General features: G+C 32.9%; 1 long non-coding RNA gene across 1 annotated transcript; it reads right to left on the reverse strand.

Moving 5' to 3' along the window:
- Positions 1-611: 611 nt before the first annotated feature.
- On the reverse strand, positions 612-2,357 carry LOC124891259. The gene is made up of 2 exons (XR_007049601.1): positions 1,957-2,357; positions 612-1,059 (listed from the first exon to the last, which is right to left on the reverse strand). It is a non-coding gene; the product is annotated as an uncharacterized LOC124891259 (long non-coding RNA).
- Positions 2,358-9,128: the final 6,771 nt, after the last annotated feature.

The following is a 9,128-nucleotide window of genomic DNA, read 5'->3' on the forward strand; positions in this document are numbered from 1 at the left end:
AGTGGGAAATTCCTCACACTCATGTATGAGGTCATCAACCACAGAACTTACAATGATTCCACGTGCAATGGAATCAACCTTTTTCCAAGCCTTATAAGCTTCAAGTTCTCTTCTGTGTTGTATAGTATTGCCCTTTTCTGGTAGACTTAAGACATGGTTAATACCTTCAAGAACATTTTGATCTTCCAGTACATACCACATCTTACGACTCCAAATGTCGTAGTTGTCTCCATTTAGTTTTTCTTCTTTGTTCAAGTCAGCAATTATGCTTTTTGATGCCATGTTTGTTATTAAGAGACAATTACGCAAGTGTGTTATCAATTATGCATGCAAATTACACATTTAAGCAAATTATTTCACCTAAAGGTTTCATGTTTAGTGTAAAATCAAAAGGACACTTAAGAATCCAATCATCATATTCAAACTAAACACTTGACCAAATTTAGAAATTAATTTCTTTATGTGTATTAGGATGATACCTTTCAATTAAGTCATTTTAAACTCAAATAAATGAATGAAATTCACGTAAAAAGAGATAAACAACTTAATATATATATATATATATATATAATATAAAGTTAATAAATAACTTCATGTTACAAGTCGATCTAAAAATAAAAGTCATTCCACAAATATTCTAGACGACTTATGTACACCCAAAAAGTCTCGCTAGGCCAAATCTCGTGGTAAACATCAATTAATCTCTCGCCCCAAGGGTCACGGAGAGAATTTGCTAAAATAGCTAATGCTTCCCAATCCAAGATTTCTACATAATTTTCTAGTTCTACACGTTTCATTTCAAATAGATGTATAAAACTAGCAACACTTATGTTAGGTGACATCTTAAAAGACTTGAACTCTTTCAATTTCTTTTCTCTTTCCCTTCGTATAACTCTTTCATTCCGTAAAAGATTTGTGTCGTCGTGGGAACACCATTTCATATGATCTCACGACCTCGAAAACATTCTCTTCGACGACGTACTCTTCTACCTTGTCTCTTTGCTCGATATCCAGAACTCCCACTTGGAGTGATTCGAGTTTGTCCCCGTTCAGCCATTTCTGAAATAGGAACCAAGAAACAATAAGGATGGTTTCACCACTCAATGTGACACTTATGTCACAATTCATCGTAGAAGACAAAATTTGTTAAAATTATTATGGCTAATTAAGGAAAAAAAATATCAAGTCTAATCCAACCACTGATTTATTTAAAATTATAAAAGGATTCACTATGCCACCTTATAGGATATTTTTATGTTAATTAAAAAAAAAAAAGAAATCGCAAAAGAAATTATATGTAAATTGCTACACCTTTTTTTTTTTATTCAATTAAGTGCCAGCACAACACTTACAATAAAAAAAAAGATAACATATAAGCATGGTAACTAATACTGATTCTAATGAATTTTAATGCAATTCACAAATACAGTTGCTCTGCTAAAGCATATAAATATTTCTTTTCCCAAGAATTATAAAGGAAACTATTCCGGTTCTGTTCTTTTCCTTTTTTTAAACCAATTAAGCCTTCATACCTTGAAGTCATAGTAAAAAAAAAAAAACTTTACAGAAGCTTATCAAAAGGAAATTGAAAAGGACAAACAGTTTTTCTACTAAGAACTCTTCTTCTTCTGAGAAAAATAAAATTGCCACTAGGTTCAACTGTTTTTTTTATAATCAGACACAGTTCCATAACAGATCCTTAAAAAAAATTATTGGATCCGTAATCAAATTTTGGGCGTCTTACAGGATCCGAATAAAAAAAATATGGCAATACTTCTAGTCAGATCCATAAATTCATACAACCAGTCATGAAGAATTTTCTCACAGGTATGTTCATATAATTTTTTTCAAGAGTTTTACACTCTTAAACTCCAAAAAATATTGAGTAAACGCGGGGCAAGAAACCGGACTCTGATGTCAATAATAACAAATTCGAAGTAAAAACAGTGTATGTACCTTAATCTGTTGCAGCGAAAGTATTGAATTTTCTACTGACACAATTGCTCAAAGTCAATCTTAGTCTCTCTAGGAAACGGAGAGTTGATTCACAAACTAAAAAGCCTCCTCTTTGAATTTTTTGTTGATGTTTTTGTTGTTTCTTTCTCGGAATTTTGTTTTTCACTCCTCTGTCTTTAAATAGAAGAAAGTAGCGTATATGTACAGTGGTGGGTGGATAAGCCAGTTACTCAGTAACTTAATAGATAATTAAAACAAAAAAAAGACTGGATTGAATTAGGTCGGTCCGCATGGACAATCCATGACCCGTAATCTAACACTTTATGTATGGAATAAAGGCACGATGATGATATATGTCTACCATTGATGTAATACGTAATATGGTTGTGGAGCTTTATCACAATTTGTGCTATTTATGTGTTTAATAATGAATGGAGCACTGGTCTTGTTATACTTTCATAATCTTGAGTATTTATTTTCCATTTTATCCTCCTTACATAAGACGAAATACTTCTCCGTATCTCCAGCTTGCTCTTTTATAATTTCTCCTTTTCCTTTTTTTTTTTGAGAATTTTCAAAAATAGCTTAGGCTTCACGAAAGTGTTCTTAGTTGAACTATTAAAATTATAACTTTTCTCTCTTTTTTCTTCTTTTCATTTTCTTCTTTTTTTCCCTCTCTTCTATCTTTTGTCTCTTCTTCTCTTTTTTTTTTTTTCATTTTTTTTTTCTCTTTCTCATTTTTTCTTTTGTTGTATTTTATATTTTCTTGTACTTTCGAAAAATATGGTTATGTTGAGTACAAGTTATGGATGATGATGGTAATCACTCATTGTGTTTGTATTTACCATCATTTTTCCTTTTTTTTTTTAATACTTTTTGATTCTTTTCTATTTTCATTTTGTTTTTCTTTTTTTCGTTCTTTTTTTTCATTTTTTTCTCTCTTCTCTCTATAACTTCTATTTCTCTTTCTTCATTTTTTTTGTAATTTTTTTCTTTTTTTATTGTTGTGTATTTGCTTTCTCGTTTTCTTTTCTTTTTCATATTTCCCCCTTTTTTTTGATGTTATCAGTTTCAGTAACAATCTCAGTAAAAGAACTCAGGGCATTCTTCAGATTATAGTATATACAGGACTGACAGTCGTCCATGTTATCAATTTCAGTATTAGTCATGGCAGTTATCAGTAAATGATGTATTAGCTTACAAGTTATGCTATCACGTATTCACGGTCCCAGTTTCTATATATGTGTGTTTGTACTCCCACGTTCATATTAGTTAGTCAGTGTTGTTCATGAAACCCTTTATGTTTAGCCTACCTTCCTTGTATACTTAGTACTCCAGTTTTACTGACGCATTTGCGCTATGGTGTTTTCTTTTCATGTTACACCATAGGTTTCGAGACACGAGCTCCAACCCAGCAGTAGCGGTAGTGTTCCAGTCTCAGAGACACAGTGAGTCCTCATTGATTCGAGGATAATATGATTTGATTCATTTATTTACTCTTCAGTTCAATTTTATGGAGTTAGTTGGAGACATGTTCCTTCAACTCCTTATTCAGATAGTTTAGAGGCTTTCAGATTTACTTTCAGATTTACGTTCAGATTTAGTTGTTTTAGGTATTTTCACCCACAGAATTGAATTTAGTTGAACCTTATGGCCTTATAGTTCCATGTATTCCGCATTATTATATTATGATTTGCAGTATACAGGTATAGATATCAGTCATGGGTTAGCTTGTGGTCCCTCGGGGTCATGAGCACCGTGTAGCATTCCTGTTCAGCAAATTGGGGTGTTACAAATTACCTAAAAAGGAAGGTGTTAGACACCTTTTGAGGTCCACGAAGGTGGTTCCTGGCCGAATTCATATTTCACGTGGGGATTCTACATGATCAAATAAAGGTCGCTTATTATAACTAGATTAATGATTTAACTAACTGATGAAGTAATGAATAAAAAAGCACACTATTTTTATTACTTCTAATTATTAATTATCTAAGTGATAAAAGTCAATAAAACATGTAAATAAGAAAATCGAGGAGAAAGAAATGACATAAATTTACAATAAAAGGGGCTGCTTATGCAATAAACTAACTACCCCAAATAAATGAACATGCAGGGTAAATAAAGGAGTAAATTTGAAAATCAAACAAAGAAAGGTTTTGGTTTCATTCGGCTAAGAACCCCAACTTGTTGAATCATTGTCTGACCCACTAGACGGATTCTTAGACAAGTGACAATGTCAGAAGTCTTATCGTTAGTATATTGGATATCATCACTTCCGAATGACTATCCGTCCCACCCCACCTAGGCTAGTTGTTAAATCTAAAAGCGTTCTACGACAAGGATAAAACTACTGTCTTTAGTAATACTTATTGTCCAACCTATCGTCCAAGAGATGTTGGACTTTATTATTTTGGTTTGTGTGGTCTAGACAAAATAAATCTATGTTGCCTAGGACTTGAAGCGCGTAACAAGTAGGACGTCACGTAGCACATAATTTTCTCAAGTTGGCCTCTTGATTAATTAAAGTTGATTAATGTGATTAACATGCAAAGACAATAATAGCTTGTTTTTGTTTCATTAACCTATAGACATGATATCTAAGGTTCACACAATTATTTATTGAAATGTAATTATCAAACATTTAAAACATGGTAAAAATTCAAAAAAGGCACGTCAAGAAAACGTGATAGAATACGAACGTTAATTGTGTAAGATAGTTAAGCCTATATACATGATATCTAGATGTCATATGATTGCTATCGACGAAAATAATTGTCACAATATTTAGAGCAATATTGTAAATTTGTTAAGAATAAAAGAGCATGTCAAAGTAAAGTAAATATTAATTTAGTGTGTTGGAAATTAATGCTGAAAATATTATTTAGAGTGCTGAAAAAGTGAATTAATATGCCAAAAAGTGATAAAAAAAATGCTGAAATAATAATTATTTTGATTTAATGGTGAATAACGATTTTTGTGTTATTGTTAAAAGAAAGTTGAATAATTTAATTGCCGGAAATTATTAAAATAATATTTAATTTCTAGAAATTGTTAGAAATATGCAGAAATATCAATACAAGTGTTGAAAATTACATGTTGAAAATTATTATTGACATTTATTTTTATTGCTGAAAAATCCATTTTCAATGCTTCAAAATGAATTAACGTGATGAAAATATGCACTGAAAATTATTTAATTACTAAGAAGTGATTCTTTAAATTGCTGAAAATTGTTTAACTACTAAAGTAGATATACATGAAACATTAGAAAAAATAATTAATTATGGTGTTCGAAAGTCAAACAAACACGCCAAGGTTAAATTAAAGTCCGAAAGTTACTTAAAAATCCATATATGCATGATTTCTAAGTGAATCAATTAAGAAGTCGTATATTAAGGGTCTAAACAATTAATGTGTTAATAAACTCTAGGTTTGATTGCCTAAATGATTCACATAGCACGTAACACACATAAAATCTAAGTTGTGCCTATCTATACTATTCATAGAGCACGTAAGTCCCCGCCCCTCGAGTAGTTCACAATATTATTATTACAATAATAATGTCTTTATAGTAATATTACAAACCAAATAATACAAAAAAATAAGAAGAAAGAAAAATAACTAGCTATAAGGAATAACATATTCAGTTTAAACATTTCAGTGACTCTTCGGAACCCCATAATTATCTATTTAAACCTGCGAGACAAGATGTAATGTCATGTAAATAGGAACATATAATAACAAGCATCGAAATATTCCTATAGACATCCTTTCTAAGGTTTTCACAACATGATGCAGTCAACACACAAAGAATGAAAAATTACATCGATTTGAGTACTCACCAATAAGCAGCAAATAAAAATAAATAATAAGAATGGCAAAGTCAAGCGCCCGCAACAGTGAGATACGCAGGATGCTTCCTTAAAGTCCAAAAGAAACACTAGAGAGTTTAAAAATATTTTTCCTTGTGTTTAAAATAGGTATTATTTTTTTTTTTGTTTTTAGAGAGTAGTGATTGTAATTGAAGAGCCCTCTGTTAATAAAAAGCAGAGGAGTTTATATAGTGGTAGGACGCGTAATTAAGGGGAGGAAATATTTTTGAAAGCCAATTGAAATGTTCCCTTTCCTTAATTAACTTGATTGACCACATAAAAAAAGGAAGCAAGAATCTTTAATGAGAGAAAAGACAAGGAAAAAATTGGATACAATCAGTTAATGAAATTTTCCAAAAAACAATCCTATCAGTCAAGAGAGATTTTCTCAATCAACATTTTAAATTTACCATAAATCAGTGAGCAAAATATATATAGAATCTATCAATATTTAAATAGGCAGAAAAACGAGCACTTACCATAAATATGAATAATAGATTGTCACCAAAATAAATAGTCCACAATTTCGAAAAAATCAAGCAATTAGTCCCAATTAATTACTATTAACAAAGTAACTTACAAAAAATTTCACAACAATCTAGCCACTAATCCAAAATATTTCAAATACACATACACTTATCTCAATTAGGGCTCGGGAAAAAGGAGGATTAAAAAGTCAGAATTACTAACCATCCTAGCTTAATTTGAGGCAGATTACAATTGAAAAATTAGAAGAATTAAGGTTCAACAATCTAAGAAAATTAGGGCTTTTAACATGTGATAATCTAAACAAGTTAACTAACTGAAATCACAATAAACTAGAACAAAAATGCCTAATGAGTTTCATTAATTTCAAATCACAGATTTTATTTGAGAAAAATAAAATAAAGGGATAGAAAATGGAATTAAACCTAGAAACCAAAACTTGAATGGATTCTAATGAATCCATCATTTTCGATGATGAATGGGTTACATGGCCGATCGAATTCGGTGGTGGTGCTGTAGGCTCGGCTAGAACCATGATGATGGCTTTCTTCTCTAGTGGAAGGCATCGACGGTGTTGTCATTGGTCACCAGTCGCATGGTGGCGATTGTTGTGGCGTAGCATATCTGGGAGATGGAGGAGAAGAGGTAGACTAAAGAGGGTCATCGGCTTTTTAAACTTCATCGGAGAGGGAAAAGAACAGCGGGGGCCAGCGTGGTTAGTTTGGCATTGACTGGCGGTTGGTGGCATAGAGGAAGAAGATGGCGGCGCTGAAGACGAAGATTCCACTGGTAATCACATCCGGCGAGGTTCATTGATGAAAGGCGAAGATAGAGCTAGCGGAGCAGTGGCTAGTCATGACTTACCTATAATAAAGGGTGGCAGCAAGAGAGTTTTTAAAAAGAAAAGAAAAGGTAGAGAGAGAGGGAGTGGGGAGGTGGATGATTTTTTTTTTGGAAAATAGTTAGCTAAGTGCTCTACATATCAACAGGTTAATATAGAGTATTAGAAGCCTAGTTGGTCCATGCAGGAGTTTAATATTCCTACTTAGAAGTGGAAAGAAGTGAACATGGAATTCGTGATGGGTTTGCCTCGTACTCGTCATCAACACAATTTAGTTTAGGTCATTGCAGATAGGATGACTAAATAAGCTAATTTTCTTCTAGTCCATACCTCTTATTTAGTAAAGGATTACGCCAAACTCTACATCAGAGAGTTGGTCATATTTCACGGTGTTTCTCTATCTATTATTTTAGAAAGAGGTACCAAGTTCACCTCTCACTTTTGGAAAGCATTCCAAAAGGGTCTTGTTACTTAAGTTCATGTTAATAAAGCCTTCCTTCCTCAGATAGATGGTCAAGAAGAAAGAACCATTCAGACTCTAAAAGATATATTGCGAGTGTGTGAAATTTATTTCATGGGAAGTTAGGATGAAAACTTACCTTTGATTGAGTTTGCATGCAACAACAGTTATCATTCCAGTATTCGAATGGCTCCATTTGAAGCTCTTTATGGTAGGAGATGTAGATCTCCAGTTGGGTGGTTCGAAGTTAGTGAGTCCTCCGTTATAGCGCTTGAATTAGTAATCGATACCTTTCCAAAAGTCAAGTTGATCAGAGAAAGACTCCAGACTACTCAGAGCCGACAGAAGTCTTATACAGATGTGCGCAAAAAAGATCTCGAGTTCAATATTGGTGACTATATCTATCAAAAGATCTCTCCCATGGAAGTAGTGAAGAGGTTTGTCAAAAAGGGAAAGCTCAGTCCCCGATATGTCTGTCCCTTTAAAATTCTTAATTATTTTGGCAAGGTAGCTTATAAGCTAGAGTTGCCTTCAGATCTAGCCTCATTTCATCCAGTCTTCTATGTATCTTTGCTCAAGAAGTGCATAGTTTACCCAACAGTTGTAGTCCCTATTTAGACTATAGATGTTCAGAATGACCTCTCATTCAAAGAAATTCCAGTCAAAATCCTTGACTACCAGACTCGTAGACTAAGGAACAAAGAAGTCCCACTAGTCAAAGTTCTTTGGTGGAATCAGACCATTGAGGGAGCTACTTGAGAAGTAGAAGAAGACATACGTACCAAGTATCCTTACCTCTTCTCTGCTAACTCAGATCTAGATCAACGTAACAGTTCTCCTTAAGCTTTTAAGTTGCATGTTCAGGTTTCAGTTACAAACTTGGTATCCAGTTCATGTTCAAAATTCTATTATAAACTTGGTATTAATTACCATTGCATAGTCATTCATGCATTCATGTGTTAGTTCACTTATGTGTTCATGTATCAGACATGCATTCTCCTTGTGATAAACTCAGTTATCAGAAATCTCAGTTATGTATTCATGAGTTAGTTCAGTTATGAAATCATGCATCAGATACACATGTTCAGTATGAATCTCAGAAATGTCAATCGTGTAGTCATGTTTCAGTTGCTTATGTTCAGTGTGTACTTCATCTTTTCGTTTCTCCTATCTCAATCAATCTGATTCGAGGACAAATATTCCCAAGGGGGAGTTATTATAATACCTCGCACTTCTACCTAGCTTAAATTCATCTCAAAGAGTCAAAGACTTGTTATAAATATGAATGCACTTTTATATATGTGGTATTTTTAAGATATTCACTTTTTAACATGTGTGAAATTGAATAAGCTTTTTATCGATACCAAATTAACCTAAATTCAATACTCAGGCAAAGAGTTAGAGCTGTTTTAATGAGACAGTGTATCACATGATCCATCAACGCGTCGCAGAGCAGGCCAAAATGGCAATCTTCAAAATTTAGTGAGCCTCCACGATTACGGTGCATCACGCC

The sequence above is a fragment of the Capsicum annuum genome, unplaced genomic scaffold (assembly GCF_002878395.1).
Source record: "Capsicum annuum cultivar UCD-10X-F1 unplaced genomic scaffold, UCD10Xv1.1 ctg3296, whole genome shotgun sequence".
In the NCBI taxonomy this organism is placed as follows: domain Eukaryota; kingdom Viridiplantae; phylum Streptophyta; class Magnoliopsida; order Solanales; family Solanaceae; genus Capsicum; species Capsicum annuum.